Below are 18,993 nucleotides of genomic sequence, written 5' to 3' on the forward strand. Positions count from 1 at the left end.
CTTTTTACATTTAAATAGGTATAATTTGTGACTATCCCAATTGAACTTACCCTATAACATTAGCAAATTTACTATTTCTACAACTTTAAAAAAATTCTGGATTGTTAGATACAAATGGAAACAGTATCACCCTGGGGCCAGGAGCAGTAAGCATGCTTCCATGCTTCCAGAATATTTATACCTGAGAGGGACCGGAGCTCAGGTTTCCTAGGACCATTAAGCTAAGTGAATTTTATTGCCATGATATTAGGCATTTTATTGCCAGGCTGGTATATAGGAAAAGCAATTTATCACAACCCAGAGCATGCCACTTTAGAGACAGAGGTATAGGCCCCATTTCAACAAAGTTCTTAACTATAAGCATCAACAGGACTACTTGCGTACTTAGCTCAAGGTTCCTAAGCATGTGATTGACTTTCATGCATTTCTGGGTGGCCCCTAAAATGAAATTGAGCCCAGCTCTTCTGATCCAGTCCAGGGGCACCTGAGATTGGGTTAATGAGGAGGATGGGGCTGCACCCATAGATGATGGAAGTAAGGGTGTGGGGGCAAAGGGGTGCTGCTGTACCCCTTGGTTTGAAGCGGTTTCCATTATATACAGGGTTTACAATTTGGTTCAATGGCTTTCAGAACCCTCACCATACAAATTGTTCCAGCACAAAGGAGGGGGGGAGACTAGAATCCTTGAAGTAAAGAGAACTCAGTAGAAAAGCAAACCTGGATAGAGAGCTTCAGGGAACAGGTGCCACTGAAGGAGAGAGTTCCCTAGTTGAGCAGTGGAGGTAGATCAGGCTGGTGAAAGTAGGAAACAGGAAAACAGTCAGGAAATCACCTCCACACTTCCCCAGGCCAGAAAGTCACTGGTGGAGAGGACTGAAAACTGAGAGCAGCAGAGGTTACATGTCTGATGGTTCTCTGAGCCACAGGGCTGAAGTCAGAGTACCAGAGAAGGCTGAAAGTGGGGAAACGATGGCTGGATGAGTCCACTGATTTCTGCAGCAAGAGCTGGAACCACATTTGAGAGGGAAACAGGGTGGAGAAGCATCCCAGCTCAAGGGGCTGAGGTGAAGCGCCAGAGTCCTACCCAAGAGTCCAAATGGGGTGAGAGACACCAGAGATGTACTTAATGTGTTGCTGGGTTGTTGTGACAGTAAAGATTCAATGTAATGTTTGGACTATGCTGGGGGATTCTGGTTGTCTGGCTTTTGTAATAAACTGACCCTGCCAAGTGCTATTTATATCTCCATGGAGTCACGGGGCCACTAGAAGAGGGAAACTGAGGCAGGGGTTGCTTGTAGGACCGCTTACCCTACAACAGTGAAGTTCTGTTTCAGGCTCATCGCTAATCCCAACCTCCTGAATGTGGAAAAATTTGGTGGGAAATCTTACAAGAACATGAAATTTCCACCACTTCCATTTTTTGGTTGTAATAGACTTTCTCACTGTTTAGAATTTCTAGCTCTGGTCGTTGCCAGGAGGTAGAAGACCAAAGGCACTGTGAAATGAAACGAACAAAAACAATTAATGGTTTTAGCATAGTGTCTAGAGCATAGAAGTTGTAAAAAAGAATTATGAATTTTCTTGATCTGCATTTCACAGAGCAATTCTCTTATGAGAGAGACCCACCAAAAGTATCTGTAACACTAAGATTCTTAATAAAGCTTTTAATTAGTCTCATTACAGAATAAAGTGATTTTAGAGTTTCAATTTGCCTAAAAAAATTGAGAACACCTATTTTCAGCAGGATATGTATTTTTCTAGTAATGCTAGTTTAAAGCTTATTCTGAGTGTCATCCCTCTAGATGTGGGTATCTTGCAGGTCAGCTTCCTGTCTGAAGGAGAAATGGGTGACACACTACTGTGGTCTATCTTTAGTGCAACTTGTTTGTTTACACATCTGTACCAGTCCTAGAATATAGGGATCTTATAAAAGGAATGCAGGCAACTTCCTTTTCCAGATATCTAAGTCTAGATATTGTTATAAAGTGGTCAGCAGGGGATTAACTATTACTCAGAGTATTGTGGGTTGAAGCCATGCTCCATTCCTTCCTTACTGCTTAACACTAGCACAGAGAGTCCTACCAATACAAGAGTAACCCTTGTCCCTGTAGTCCTACCTGCCCCAAACTTAACCATAAACTCAAGAGCCATACCTACCAGCCTCCTAACTGTAGCTCAGGGACTCCTAGTCACCTCAATCCTAACATGACCCCTGTGAGGCCTACTCCCCTCATCCCTAACTGTAGTCCGGGGAGCTCTACATTCACAATCCTAACACTAGCTTGGGGAGCACTACATGGCACAACGCTAACCCTGAACCAGGGATGTTTATCTTCCACAACCCTAATCTGGTGAGGCAGCCTAACACCTGTACCTCTAGTCCCAGGAGGCCTTCACATCTCAACCCACAACCTAGTCTAGGTATCCCTACCTTCTGAAATCTTTACTCTAACCTCTACCTTCCAAAAACTGAACACTATTTAGGAGAGCTATACCCACTTGAATCCTAACTCTAGCTGCAGGATGCCTAACCTAATCCTAACCCAGGGTGCCCTACTGTCCACAAACCTAGAGCCGGGCCAACCTGTTTTTTGTTTGGTGGCTCTTCCAATAAATGAAATTTTTCTAAATGAGTCTGAAATTTTTCAGACTTTTTGTTGAATTGAAGAACTCAAAACAGAGTCTGTTCCATAATGGGAAATGGAACCTGACCCTTCTACATCTCAAATGAGTCATATTCATGAATTGTTTCAGGTCAACTGAAACTGCACTGTTTGAATGAATTATTAGTCCAGAAAGTCTTCAAGTATAGTACAATTTCTGCTGCCATGTGCCACTCTAATAAAACCTCTAAAAATAAATTATAGGAGATTCCATGGAAGAGAAAGGGTAGAATATGGTCTTTAAACACAATTTTAGTGCCCTGCTTGTTCTTATGTGGAGATATACCTATCTCATAGAACTGGAAGGGACCTTGAAAAGTCATGAGTCCAGTCCCCTGCCTTCACAGCAAGACCAAGTATTGTCCCTGATAGATTTTTGCCCCAGATCCCTAAATTTCTCTCGCAAGGATTGAACTCACAACCCTTGGTTTAGTAGGGCAATGCACAAACCACTGAGCTATACCTCTCTCCCTTCTCACTGTATTTCTTGACTTCCTTGAATAAGTATTTTTATCTTTTGTTCTCACCTTTATATGATTTTATTTGATAGCTATAGTTTTAACATGCTACGATACATGTGGTTAGGCTCCAACTCATTCTCTTACCTAAGGTATGTGTGGCCCCTGAGACCGTGATCCTGTACACAGATCCCTGGCAGTGGACACTGCAGCCTGCATGGAGCCTTCCCCATGCAGATCCTCAGGCAGGTTGTTAGGACTACGGCTGCATTTGCAGGATGGGGGCCTTAATTTGTTTTACATTATTGCGGGATGTTATGCTCTATCAAACATATGCATTCACACCTCAAGATGTTTTATATCAATTGTTATCCCAAAAGAAGAATTTTAAAGTAATAAAAATATAAGTTGTGGTCAACTAAGAGCCTCATCTTAACCCCATTGACATCTGTCTTTTCACTTAGTTGTGTGTGCTTTGAATCAGACCCCAATGAAGTCTCATTCAATAACTACTGCTGGGGGAATTCTGCACCAAAAAATTAAATTCTGTGCACAATATTTTAAAATTCTGCACATTTGATTTTTCAAAATAATGAAATATAATCTCACCAGTTTCAATTATTTGGGTAACTTATTTAAACTACAATAAAATGGATGGAAATGGAGAAAATCCCCAACCCCCCTTTGTCTAATAATAACATACCTAGGTTTAACCCTTTATTTCTTGTTATTAGACAACAAACATATCTAGCCATATGCTCAGTATTACATTACAGGCAACTGAAGAGCAAGTGAGTTTGAGGAGTCAAACTCACAATTTATGTTGACTACTGACAATCCTCAGAAATGTCAGTAGTAAACAGTTCATGGAACACATTTTGGAAGGAAAATTTTTCAGTCCAAAAAAGTAGACCAGTTTTAATCATTAAGCATTTAAAAGACTTTTGGTCATTTTCAGTAAGGCTCCTTTATGCCACTCTGGCAATGTAAAGGAGCCTTAATTTTTTTACACCTGTTTTACACTCCTGGAGGAATTTACTAAGAATGGGAAAAATTCACTAACAACAATGGGAACAACTAAGCAGGCAGGCTGCAACATTATGACCTATCTGAAAGGACAGAGCCTGCTTCACACTTACCTCCAAACACTGAAAAGCCCTGCCCCTCCATGCTGGGCACACTGCCATAGGGAGCCAGAGCGACGTCTCCGCACGTATGCCCAGCACCCTCATTGATTTGTCTCCACCAGCTGTTTCAGGCTGGCACGGAGGACCAAATGACTGCTCTTGCAGCTTCCCCTCAGAAGTCATTTTTCTGTGCGTAAGCAAAGAAATCTGTGGACAACATGAATTCTGCACCCACACAGTGGTGCAGAATTCCCCCAGGAGTAAATAGCCACTCTTTCTTAAGATTTGAGTTCTTTCAGTGCTGCAACTGAGTGAAATTTTTGGCCAGAATTGTTTTTCCCAGAAAAATACAGATTTGGATCTACCCAAATATTTTGCAAATTCATGTTGAATCTGGCAAATAGTTTCAGTGGAAAACAAACACAAAATCTTGTTTAATTTTAACATTTTCAAAATGAAATGTTTTGTTTAAAAATGACTGCTTCAAATTTTACTTCAATTTTAATTTTTAAAATGCTTTAAAAACCTCAAACTAAATTAAAGACTTTGTTGAACCTGAAACACTTTTATATTGTGTTTCAACCACTGAACTGAAAAATCAGTTGTTTGCACAGATCTAATCAAGGCACCATCCTATCTAGATAAACTATGTCAACACATGGATGCCTAGTCAATCAGAGCATGAAGTGCTGTTCTACACTACTTCCTGTCATGATTTATTAATCGTTTGTTAGCATCAATATGTTGTAATTACAAGGTGCCCATCCTCATTAGTGTCTCTGCAGCCTACGTGGCCAGTAGGTATAAAAGATTCTCACTTTCTGTTAAACGGTTACCTGCTGGCTCCAAACTATAGCCATTCATCCAGATTTTTTTTGACTTTGAAAATATTATAAGAGCTGTGTTAGAGTATGTGTATGAAAGTTAGTTAGATGAACAGGTCAGACTTGATCTTTCCTCAGCTGATGCAGACTGATCTCAGGAAGTGAGCAGCTTATTTGAACTATGAGATTGCAACACGGTATATGTTTTACAAGGCACGGATAGTACAAAGGGAATGTTCCATCAATTACTATGCACACTTGTACTTCCTTAGGTTACCACAGTGTTAAGATTTTTTTTCATGCATGAAGAACCACCATATACTTTCAGTGTAAATTAGGTTAATTTTGGAATCTAAAATGTCTGAACCAACATGTTCACTGCATCTTGTATGAAGACTGACAGAGCTGTTAAAGAGGCCTCTGTGGTGATGTGACACACAAGAATACGTACAGCAGAAGATTTCATTAAAGCATACTGTATGCTCATGAATTACTTTAGGTCATCACCAGCACATGTTTTCAGAAAGTATTAGCTGATACATTATTGAAAATTCTTCAAAAATGTATAATAAATACAGAGTTGTGAAGCTTTCTAGTAGGCCTGCAATATTCTACCAGGTTTATTATATCGGGACTATATTTTAAAAACAAAATGTCTGGGGTTCCTGGATGACAAAAACATTGATGTATGGTGAACCCTTTGGCATCTGAATTGCCAATTTGCATACAGTTGATATTGGTTTAATGTCCAAAAGGAATATTGTTTGGTAGCCTATTAATTTCAGTACTGTCTACTGGCTTGGCCGCTAAGTGCTTTAAATACAGTTTAACATAAAAGCAGGAATACAAGAAGACTGTTAAACTTGAGTCATGACTTAAAGTCATTACATTACATTACACCTCTGGTGGACTTGCATAAAAATTGAATTCCAAAGATGGGGGCCCTCCAATTAGAAAATTCTGCTATGGGACACTAGCACCACCGTTTTCAAATTTGGGTGTAGCACTAATCAGAAAATGATGGCAAGAGGAGTCTGGTTTTTTTTTCCCTCTGGAGAAAATTTCAACAGAAATTAACCAATTACTTTCTATTGAAATTTTCCACAGAAGATTTTGACTTGTCATAAAACAAGAAAAACTAATGAAAATTGGATTTATTTTTTTTTACTAAAACGATTTTTGTTTACCAGTTTTGATGGAAAACTTTTCACCAGCCCTACTTGGATAAATAAAAATAGGTGATCTCATCTATCCTTGATGGGAATACTTGAGGCTTTAGAGATCATTGCCAACTGCACCTAGAATCTAAAAGGAATCTAGTGTACAGATTAAAAACAGAAGTGCATATAATAATTTGAGTGGTAATCATTTATCTTCTGATGAATCTCTGACCTTTGTTTCCAGCCTCCACAGAACTGTCAGGGCTTTAAATGGGTATGGAGAGTGAACTACTCTTTTTATGAGAGGTGGTCTCTCTCCACAGTGGGATTGAGACATACTGGTGCAACAGTGAAGTTTACACACTCTATACATGAATTAGCTATCTTGATGAGGGTTTTCAATATTTAGCACTTCTTACTGTAATAGCTTCCAAGAACATTAAACTCTGTAGCAATACAATAATTGAAAATGTTATTTACAATTACTTTTATTAGATGCAATAGGTATACAGATTTCTCTTACCCCCTTAATTTTAAAGCTGTATTTATTGGCATAAATATATAACCAGTTAATGAAAATATTTATGGTTTAATTTGAGTTATTTGATAAGGAGATGTGATGAAAGATCTAATAGGAGCCTGAGAATTCAGTTAACTCGTGTGGCACCTGGAGAGGTGTTAAGGTCAGTTAGTAGAGTCACCTGGAAAGAAGTCAGGTTTCCTTAAAAGGACTGAGAGAGCTCAGTTAAGGAAGAGACCTAAGAAAGAAGATTGGGAGTTCCTGTTCTCTGAGAAGGGTCTGATAGAAGTCAGGAGAGAGAAGAAATGGTAAAAATAACAGAAGGGAAATTAGTTCCTGTGGTGGGTCTCAAAATGGGCAAGACTCTAGGGCAGCAACCCTCTGAAGTTGGTGCTCAGTTGAGGAGTAGTGTATTAGGGAAAGCTAGTGAAGAACTGAAGTTCAAACCCATGAAGGGCAGAAGTGGTTTAAGTTTGTACTTTTGGTTTGGTATTTCTTGGAGAACTCTAGAGAAGAATCCTGCAAGCCATGGCCCTGAAAGAAGGGTGGAGCCTTAGAGGAATGCAGGTACACAGTGAGACTAGTCTTGAGGCTGTGGGACTACAGTTTTGTTGGATCTTCAATTATCCTGGAAGGATGGGACTAAAAGTGACCTGGCCAAACGGCCAAGTCACAAAAAGAGACAAACCACCATAGGGCCAGAATGGCTGTCAGCAGGGGATTCTAGATGAGAAACTCTTTTCCAGATTCAGCCATGAGAGAGCAAGACAGAGTGCATGCCTCTACAGGGGGAAAGACCTAGAAAGTGGGAGATCATCAAATCCGCTGAATAGGCTCAGACAAACCCATACACTCAACACTTGAAGTCACAGTATTCATTAATCAATGCATAATACAACTTTAAATCCTAGGTGTTGCATATAAGTGTAGACAAGGGTGTATGTGTATCCCTCATTGAAAATGTAAAGTACTAATAAGTATCATCCATTTTTCTACCATATAAGTCCAAAAGAAAGAGGTGCTTTCAATGGAACAATTTTGCTAGATATTCCAAGTAGATAACAAGAAAAGCTGCCTTCTTAGCTTTTGGGTTTTTTTATGCATTGGGTCAGATTTACTTTCTGAACAGCATGGCACTTGATGAGTCACACCAGGGCTGAAATTGCTGGGCTCCTAGATTCTATGTGAGATCAATCAATTTAATACAAATACAAGATAGCCTCAGGATGATGGTCTAAAATTTTGAAGCTATTGCCATTCCACTGGCCAGAACTAAATAACTTCTCAATGGCAGTCTCAGGTCTTCCTTTTTGTTTTTCTGTCCTCTCCATCACTGTTGTTCCTATGTTCCTCCAAATTGTGATGAACAGTTTGATTCACACAATGACAGAGGGAGAAATGTTGCAGCGTGGACAGATTCTATGATATGACCTGTCATACATGACATTGTCTTCAGTGTTGACACTGGGCTAGGCGCAGAGTAAAAATGATAATGTTGTCTCACTTGAAGGAAGTTTTTACTTTCCCCCCACCCACCCCACAACCTGAAATGGTACTGCCTGTATGTTTGTATACTAGTGTAGTTTACTCAGGTGTTTCTTCACTTACTTCATGGGGCATCTATTTAATATATCTATATGAACTATATTGTATAATCTTCTTGGGTAGAAAAATAGGTTTTAATATGTCTTAAGATCAAGAGGAATCATTTCTATGTCTCTTTCTACAATTAATAGTGGAAAGGATGAGAAATGTTTTAATTTGTATGGTGGTGATTGTCTCCTCACATTCCGCAAATTTGTGTAGAAATAAAGCCAGAACCTCATCTGGCATAAATTGCTATAGCTCCATTGACTTCAACAAAGCTACATCAATTTACACTAGCCGAGGATCCAATCCTTAAACTAAACTTTATAAAGGTATTAAGAGTGTAATTATACCCCTTCTAATAATGTAGTCTGGACTAACCCTGCTGAGATGTTATCTTCTATGACACGCTATGTTGCAAGAAGCTAATGGAGCATAAATCCCTGCATGAGAGCTGGAGAGCAGGGAGAAAAGTTCCTACACAGTAACATTGATCCTTATGAATCTTTTAACCTTTTTAACAATCAGAATGTGATTAAACTCCAAGCATCCAAACTATATGGACAATATGCCTGACTCTGCTGGATGTTTGAGATGTGGAGGAGAGTGCAGAATCTTTTCAATGGAAAAAGGAAGCATATGTAGTGAGAAGAAGTGGCAGCTTTCATTCAGATACATCTGTCCTATAACAGGAATTTTCTCTTTCTCAGTTCTGTAAAATATGAGATTAATTTCTTTTTTCCATCATTTTTTCTTCCCTAACACAGACTTACTGCTGAAGAAAAAAGTTGTATAGCATACTACAGAAAGTAATTTCATCAGCTAATTTGCTTTTATTGCCTTTCAAGGTGCCCTATCCAGCCGTTCCCTCTCCTAGTTGGTACAGTGAAAGCTAAGAATGTTCTCATTACTATCTTTCACTCCACTGAAGCTAAAAGAGTCTGGCTGTAATATTCTCCTTGCACTATATTATTTTTTTACATTTCCAACAGTTAGAGAATTAAATTCATCCAAGACACTTTCATTCACTATCAGGACACTTCTTAGATATCTGATCACTTTTTGGCCAAACATAGAGTTTCAACTGATTTAGATGTGAGGGTCTCCCTTTGAACATGAACATTGAGAAATTCTCAGTGCTTAAAGAAAGGAAGTTGGAATAATCACTTGAAGTGCACAGTGGGATACTGATATAAAAGACTCAGAGTAGCAACGTTAAAGGTTCAGGGAAACAAATGGAGATAGTGTACCTGAATCATAGTAAGAGCCTGGCTTTCTCATGGAACCCCCTCCTTATTTCACCCATTATAGCAAAGCCATATTTTGGCCCTAAGATTATAAAGAATTTGATGCTTGAAGTAAAGCCTGTTGTAAACTGAAGCAGACTGGTGATTTTTGAGCCACTATTTTTTAATTTGAGTGACAGCAGCAGCCATGGATAATACATGAATGACTTGGATTTTATCAGCAATTAGAAATGAACTCTCTGGTCAGCAGTCAATTGGAAATGATCTAATTCAGTTTCTAATGGACAAGTGTCTACATTACACAGCACGTTGCAATTAATTAATTTGTACCAATGTTTTCAGCAGAGAAACCAGGGGCAAAATGGGCACTGAGATCGAAACACCTTTCCATCCCACTTAACCTAGGTGCAGCTGCATCAACAGGGTGATATGGAGAAGCTTTTTCTGAAACCATCTGCATTAGACACGTGTGGCTAAAGAGAAGACATTAGTCTCTGGCAACTTTCATAAGCTATAAATTATTGATTAAATATTTTCAAAGGAGTGGAATGCTGTGTATTTAAAGACCTAGTTTACAGACAGCTAAGATTGCTTTTACTGCTACTTAGCAAGCATCATTACAGAAGATGGAAAATCAGATATTGTAGTCAGCACCAGAATAGCAAGAATGAAAGACCTACTGGAAGATCAAACATATGATGAGAAGGGACACAAAATTGAAAACTAAATTCCAAATACTTAAATTTGCATTTGTTCTGTGTTAAATTATGGTTGTGAAACGTGGGCACTCAAACAACTGATAATAAAAAAATTAGTCCTTCAAATTGTATTATAACATTTTGAAAATTATGGATAGCTCCAGTAACTAATGAAAAAGTATTTGGAGATTAGTGGAACACTGCAAATGCTAGTCAGATCTTATGTAAAAAGGGATTTGATTTGCAGGTCATATTTTAAAAAGTTTGGTGAGCGATGCATGCTTATGGGTACTGGAAGAGAGATGGCAGAAGAACATGAGGCAGAAAAATAAGATTGGGGGTGGACAATGTGAATCAAAGAAACATAGAGCTGGGTGGATCAAAAGGATTATTCATCCACAAAGATTAGTAGGGTATCATACAGTATGGGCTACCATTGAGCCAAACCTCCAGTAATGGAGATGGTACATAAGAAGATTGTTCTTATTTTTTTTCTACTCCAATTTTTTTTTTAATAATTGGGTTCAAAATTCCTCTTCCTTGTCTCTCCTCCTGTTAAATCAAAGTCTTGCTGTTAATTTAATTGGGACCAGGCTCAGGACCACGTTCAGAACCTTCATGGTTTGAGGCGGAAGCTGTCAGTAACCACAGAGTGTATTTAATGAAGATCAGTGCAGCACTACTTGTTAGAGATCTGTGTAATCAAAGAGTAATAGAACACAGCTACTTGGGACATAAGAGTTTTTTTGAAAGCTAAATTCTGAGAATTTAAAACTGAGTGGAAACCAAAAAGTATTAAAATAAACATTCCAGATTTCATTTATTTTTATGGCTTCTTAGAACAATAGTGTTAAAATGTTGTTGAGTTGGAAGTTATCCAGGTCTCATAATCAAAAGCACTTTGCATATTTATAACTGACTTGTTTTAAATTTAAAATGAAAGTATTGTGTAGCATAATTTTTAAAAGAGTTTTATTTGTTTTGGCTAAGAATAGATCTGATTTTACAACATGTCTGTGTAAACCTTTCCATTACAGTACACTACAAACTATAAACTATTAACTGTATTTTTGCCACTGCTTTCTAGCACTTCACCATGCTTACAAATCTTCAGGTAGTGTTAATCAGATTTTCAGCACTTGAGGATCTGACCAATGAAGTACAAAAAAAAATAGAAAATATGTTGACCCTCATTCTGCTCTCAAAATGGTCTAAATTAGAAGTAACTCTATTAAAATGAGCAGTTACTCACTGCCATTGGAAAATCTTTCCAGTGACTTCTATGTTTGAATGCTAAATTACGTAAGGGCTACACATTGACCTGTCTGAGTGTACTTAGATAGCAGAAGAACACAAGCAAGAATACAGAATGGAATTCTTCTTGCACATTTTTATGTTGTACGAGGTTCTGATCCCAGTTATGTCACTACATACCTGCACTGCTGTAAATCTAAAATAGCTGGATTGCAGCAGGACCTCCGTATGGAAGGGGCCCCCGGAATTGCTTTGCCCCAGGCCCCCTGAATCCTCTGAGCAGACCTGGATTGCAGTCAATAGCATCACTCTAGATTTACAGTGATTTAATGGATCAGAATTTTGGTCCAATAATTGTCACATAACACAAAATTGTGCCTAGGGAAAACCAAAATGTCGAAGAAAAGCCTGGATTTGCCTTATACAATGAAGAAACCAGTCAGACAGTTTATCTATGTGAAAACATAACCCTGTAATGCTGCTGGGGTCTGTCCCCCATCCATCATCTACTGATAAATCACCAGTAATGGTCAAACAAGCTGAAGCTGCCCCTGGGCTCCTGTAGTTTATGCTCAGAATTTCCCCAAGTATTCTAAGTATTTTGGCAAGCACATGGGCTAGCTTCTAATAGTGGAGATCAGAATGTGACTCTGTAGTGGACACAGGAACATAACAATTTCCTTCAGATAAGATTAATTTTCAATGTTTCTCTTCCTGCTCCCCCAGTGTCTCAATTCCATTTTGCTTCCCTGCAAATGTTTGTAGATTTGTATCAAATGCTACATACAGGAAGAATGTGACCTAATGTAATTTAAGTATATATGTCTCATTATGTCATTTTTTTATCTAATCTACACAATCCTCCAGTATTAGGGGTGAGTTACTACTGAGATCAGGACCCCTACTTTATAAATATTCTCCATAAAGACACATACACCACAGTAGTTAAAATGATTCTTGTTATAAAACACACCAGGCTAGGTTTATAGCAGATTTTCTGTACAGTTTCATAAAACATGTTACATAGTATAAACTGGGAACTATTAAAATGAACAAATCTTTTTGTTAAAAGGTGAAATGGAAAGAACACTGTTGTAATTTAGCTTTAGATTTATTGACTAAGTCAACCTTTTTGACTTATTTCCCCCTTTGTTTTCATTCAGCACTCTTATTAATGTTAATAGCACATCAAGGAGATGCAATGCTCCTAGGACTCTATCCCAAATCTTTTAGTTTTTTGCTACCATTTTCTCCACTATTAAGTCATTGTCTTCTACAGAAGTTTCAAATATGTCTCTAAATATTAAACCATTTGGTTCACTGCTCATTTCTCAGACCCAAAACACACAACTGTAATTTAGAAATGATTCCTATTTCTCATTTTATCACCCTACTAGATCATGTATAATACAAAAAACAAACTCAGAGTTGTTTCTGATCAGAAATAAGTATGCTTGTTTGTCTGTTTTATTGAGTAGTATCGATGGACAGGAGAGGACAGGACAAGCCAAGGACAAGAACGGGTGGTGACAATATACTGCTCCCCCTGCCTGCAAAGATGCTCTGGGATGAGAGAGAGAGAGAGAGAGAGAGAGAGAGAGAGAGAGATCATCTGATTATCTCTTTCAAGATATATCTGTCTGTCTCTCCTTATTTCTAGGTTCTGTCTTGCCTGCATTTTTCACTAATATACCATTCTTAAATTTCTCATGGTCCAGCTGAGCACATTGTGTTCAAGATGTTGTCTACTCCATTGTGATGTTTATTTTTCTGTGGCACAAGTACTAGGAACAGGGTATTCCGGCTAAAGATAATAAGGTATTGATTAGCACACACAAAATCCAATTGAAAAGACCCTAACCCTTTTTTTTCATTGACTAATGTTTTTGAATTAGTTAATTGAAATCCAGAAGCTTTAAGTGCAGATGCTACAGTCCTTTGTTGTCCCTTGGTCATTACACTACTTGTTTCTCAATGGACATTGAGATGACATTTGATGTTAGACCAAAACTAGTTTAGGAAAAGTGACAGAATGTGCTTGTTTAAAAAAGACACTGTTTGTAATTGCCACAATCACATTAAGGGATTTTTTCTTTAGAAATTTAATATTTAGCTTTACATACCTAGGGTTTTGTCCTCAGAATGGTTTCAGAATGTCTGGGATCATTATAACATTCACTGTTGTGCAGCTAGTTCAGATCCTAACAATTCCAGGTTGTTGTGAAACCAATGTTCACCATGAAAATTTCATCATAAAGTTTAAACAAGGGTTAGCACTGAAAATGTTTTTACTGAACTTTGAAAAAAATATTTTTTGAAATAAACCCCCCAAACTTATCATTTTCATACAGAAATGTCATTTTAGACAAAATGTCCTCTCCCTTTTGTGGACTTTATCACTAGATGGGAAAACAGGTTTCCAGAATCTCTCCCCTTTTCTTTCTTCAGGGCTTCAATTCAGCAAGGCACTCACTAGATAGCATGAAATATAAAAATTTCTTCCTACAGAGGCAAAACTCCTCCTGATCTGATCATGAGTTTTGCCCAAATACTGAATGAACAATTTATGTGTATAGACCTTCCATTTACGCATACTTCATTTTCTGTGCTTATGGTAAGAAATTAAAGAAACATTATGTATACACTTCACCTTTCAATAATGAGTTCCAGGGGGCAGGAAGGAACTACAACAGATTCATCATGAAAGAAGAAAGCTAAATCTACTTTAGTGTGGTAAGCAATGGTACCTTTACCTACAGGTTATTATTCAAGCAAAATTAATCAATAGGCATTGAATTCATGAAAAGTAGAAAGGAACAGTAAAAGGAAAAATAACCAGACAGAGGCAAGGAGACAGAAAGAAAGAAACACCAGATTTTAATACTCTAATGGCCACTGGGTTATTGTTTTTCAGGCAACCTCTAGTTCATTTATTGCTCATTGATTCACTTTATTCATAATTAGACTGTGATCTAAATATCTTTGCTGTCTATGAATAATTACACCCACAGAGTTGATCTTGGACATGTTAGCTTCAGTGGAAATTTGTCTGACGTAGTCATGGAGATTTTGATTTGAAATCGAGTAATAAATCTATGGAATTTTATTTCCTAGCTGCTTTAGAAAAAAGTATTTATACTTTCGTTATATATCAATACTTACATTAAATTGAACTGAAATTGGCCTGTTGATTCTAGTATTTAGTCAAACTTAATGCTGCATGATAAAATCCAATTTATGTATAAGTGGACTTCTTTTCATCCTTGTAACTTCTACTGCACAATTGCATGCTGGCTAAGACAGCTCCATCCCTTTCATTCACTCACAAGTACTTGAATTAATACAAATAAATATGATTGAAGGATCAGTTTTAAAGAATATCACAAGTGAGAATAATGTACTTATATATTCCATATAAATCTGTACCATTGCTGATTCAACTGCAGCATATCTCACATTGAGCATGGCACCATCTAACCATGATTTGCAGGAGTAGAGGTTCTGTGTAATCATTAACACATCAACTTCTCTCTCTTTCTGTCTCTTTAATGAGTTAAGCCCATTTTATCTGAGACTCAAAGCATATAATAACTAAAGGAGTGGCAACACACTTCATGTTTATCATAATAGTATCTGTTCCTTCTCAATAGACTAAAATTTAAAAAAAAATGTTGAACAGCAAGTCATAATGTTAATGAGTCTATCACTAATAATCAAGAGAGTAAAGATGTGACAGGTGGCAAAGGATCAAACCCTCACATAATCAGAAAACAAAAGATTTGAGTCAGGAACACCTAGCCTAAATATCTTAGTGGTTAATGGGGTATTAGACACAAAGGACTTGCCACGTTTAAATATTCTGTCTTAAAAACTAAAATGGACTTTTAAAAACAGCTGATTTTGTTAACCTTAAAGCATTTCCTTGAAAGTGTGTTTACACAGTATCATGTGCCCACTTTGTAACAACCCCTCATTGCAGATGTTGTTTTTTAAACAAATTATTTTAATACAAGACTCTACAGGGAATTACCAATGATACTCTGTACTTTGTGGAAGATACCTTTATTACACAACATCTGTGGGACTAACCGTCAGACTCACTAGACCTATATCTTCAGACAGAACTTAGTTACTTCACATCAGAGGGATACACTGTGTTGTAAAGCACCCATAATGTGCTGAAGTCCTGCAAAATGTGAAAAAGTCAAAGATTCTGAGGTAAAGGAGAGGCTGAAGAATAAACCAACAGTTCCCAAAATAAACTGGTGGTTCATGGAGCAGTTGTTGGTGCTCCATTGAGAACTTTCTGATCACAGGGCACTCTCCTCTTATTTTCATCCACTCAGTATTCCTTTGTAAGACAAGAAATATATGTTAAGGGTGGGATTTTGCAGAGCACAGAGTGCTGGCCTAATTCTGCTTTCCTTGAAGTCAATGATAAAATGTCCATTTGATTTATACCATCTTTCCCTGCCTGTATTTGCTATGGCTTCCACAGGAGTGTTGTATGATTGTGAATAGGAAGGACATTGCCCATGAGACAAACTGTCTATTGAAATGTGGTGCACACCATGAAAAAGTTTGAAAGTCCATGAATTTACACGATTAATAATGTAAAATATCTCAGAGGGACAGCGTGAAGGGAAGCTCACCTTTCTGAGACAACTTGCCTCTCTGGTAGTGGCAAAAGTTCAACAGAAGGCAAACAATGACACCAGTTTCTTACAGGAAAGGAAGATAAGGGCCAGGGATCTAGAAATGGGTAGTGACCAACGTGTCTTATAAATTACACTACTACCTCAATATAATGCCACCCAATATAACACACATTTGGATATAACTCAGTAAAGCAGTGCTCTGGGGGGGGGAGGGGCGGGGCGGCACACACCAGTGAATCAAAGCAAGTTCAGTATAACATGGTTTCATCTATAACACGGTAAGATTTTTTGGCTCCCAAGGACAGCGTTATATCAAGGTAGAGGTGTACATACTGAAAATCACAGGAAGATGCATATTCATGTCACAATGTTGTGCTTGCATGCAGTCATTTCCCTCCTTGATCTCAGCTGTGTTGCATCACTGTTCTGCATTTTATTACCTTTTCAGAAAGTGAATTAATTTTTGTAGCCTTTGATGGACATTCAATTTACTAGCCATGTTTGTTTTAGAAATGAACACTCCCAGTTTGTCTGGCTCTGAACAATCAATACCTGAAACAGTTGAGGACAAAGACTGTAATCTCCCCCTCCCCAAAAGCATTCTATACTCTGGTGAGAAGTTTAAAACTAAATGAACAACTGCCAAAAAATTGTGCATTATTTAGTCCTCTGAATTCTGAGTTGAGTAAAATTAGTATCTGTTCCAACTGTTCCTTGTTTGTGTGCACATTGCCTATTTTATCTTCATTTCTCACAATGTCTATTGTTCTATTTTGGTTTAATTCTTAGTTATGTGTCTACTTTGCAACTTATGTTTTTTATTCCTATCTCAGCTCAGATTTTTGATCTCTTGATGATATTGAGTGAAATAGACTTTTGAGCAAATGATCAAACTTTTTTGTCCTATTTACATTAATTTAGAATTTACTTTTCAACCAGTCTCCAATCTCCTTTTAATTTTTCAGGTTGGGGACTGAAGTTCTAAGTTGGAGACATATGTCTTTACTGCCACATTAGCTGAAAAATAGTGTTAGAACTAAGAAATTTTAATATTTCATTAATGTTATTTGTTACAATGCGAAAGATTATCCTATGTCTATCTTTTTACAGAGGCAGTCAGACTTAGTTAGTTCAGTGCTAAGAACTCCTGAAAACCAAAGAGTTGAGACCACAGTCTGTCTTAATACTGTGTAAAGATATCTGAACTCATCTGATAACATTAGTCCCTCCCCTTTAAGGCAGAAAGCTAGGGATGGGGTTTTCAAATTTGTCTAAGCAATTTAGGAGCATAAATCTAGACTGGTATTTCTAAGTCAATTAGACACATTTGAAAATCCCAGCCTAAAATATTACAGAAGACTCAGTTGAAATTAACAACAACCAATCAAAGGTGACCAGGGAATCTAAAAAGGAATTCTGAAATTGAAAGACACAGGAGTGGTACAGAGGGAAGAACATTAAACAGAGAATCCCAGTTAGACCTGGATCCTGCAATGTGTTTCTTAGCTGCAGACCTCTGTGCCCAGTTATAGCAGGATCAGCATCCAGGATCAGAGTCTGACCATTAGAATCTGGCAAAACAGCAGTCTCCGCAATGCTTTTTTACGGGATTTTTCTTTTTTTTAATAAAAAATTAAAAGAAATAGCATAATGCCCAAATGTCTCACTGGTAGGAAAGACTACCATTGGAAATAAGTGTGCTTTCCTAGTTTTAAAATAAAATTAGATTAGAAATGAACAGAAGGAAAAAAATATTTGAAAGCATTTCCAGTTTCCAGTTAGTGACCATTGATCTGGTATAACAAAAAAGAGGATTGCTATTTGTGGTTGCATTTAAAGGGTAACCGGTGAAGACTGTCTGCTTGACAATGAGCGACAGCACCAAAAGAAGCATAACATGCCTATTTCTGAGGGTGGAAAAAATTAAAGCTTTTGAATATATTGCAAGTATTGTTTCTAAACTATTATTTTGTTAAATACCATTTCACATGAACATGTCTTTCTCTATACATTTCATATTTTTATAATGAAAGAAATACATGAATTTTGCCAGTTTGTTGTGATTGACAGAAATAACTTGTCTGATTTGGAAAGCAGAAGAAACAGTGGGTCAGATTCTCCATGGCTTTGCATGCCTGAGGTAGAATCTCTAGATTGTGCAACATCTCTCACAGCCCCAAACAATTTAAGAGCAAATCCCTGCTCCAGAGGGTACACACTATTTAAAAAAACAAAACAAAAAAATAGGCAGATGAAGGGTTGGGGACAGGGATGTAACGTATAAGCTAATTAATATGATGACAACCTGGCATTTCTTTGTTGTTTGCATGAGTTGGCAGTGGTGTTTTTGGGGGCTATGTATTAGATAGACTAAAATAACATTAGTTCCGTGGGGTTTTTTTCTTTTGAATGCATTTATCTTTCCCAAATAAAAACACATAGAAAAGAAGAGAACCTTGATAATCTATAACTAGTTAAGAAGTTAACCTTTGTCCCAGAACACAATTACCTCAGTAATCATAAAATCACAATGAAAAACCCTCTTTCCACCATCAGTCACATTGAAACCACTATGGGTACTTTATTAAAAAGAGACATTACAGCAAAGTACATTTAAGGCAGCAGTATTCAAGTCAGCCCTGGTGGGAAAGGAGTATAATTCTTTCTTCAAGTCAGTGATTATGTTTTAAATAAAAGAAACCACACAAGCATGAGACCTTGGGAGCTTCTGATTTTAGAGTCGACGAACTGATAAGATTCAATAGTGAAAAAGACGTTTTCCACTTCATATCTGAAA

The sequence above is a fragment of the Gopherus flavomarginatus genome, chromosome 8 (genome assembly GCF_025201925.1).
Source record: "Gopherus flavomarginatus isolate rGopFla2 chromosome 8, rGopFla2.mat.asm, whole genome shotgun sequence".
NCBI lineage: Eukaryota > Metazoa > Chordata > Testudines > Testudinidae > Gopherus > Gopherus flavomarginatus.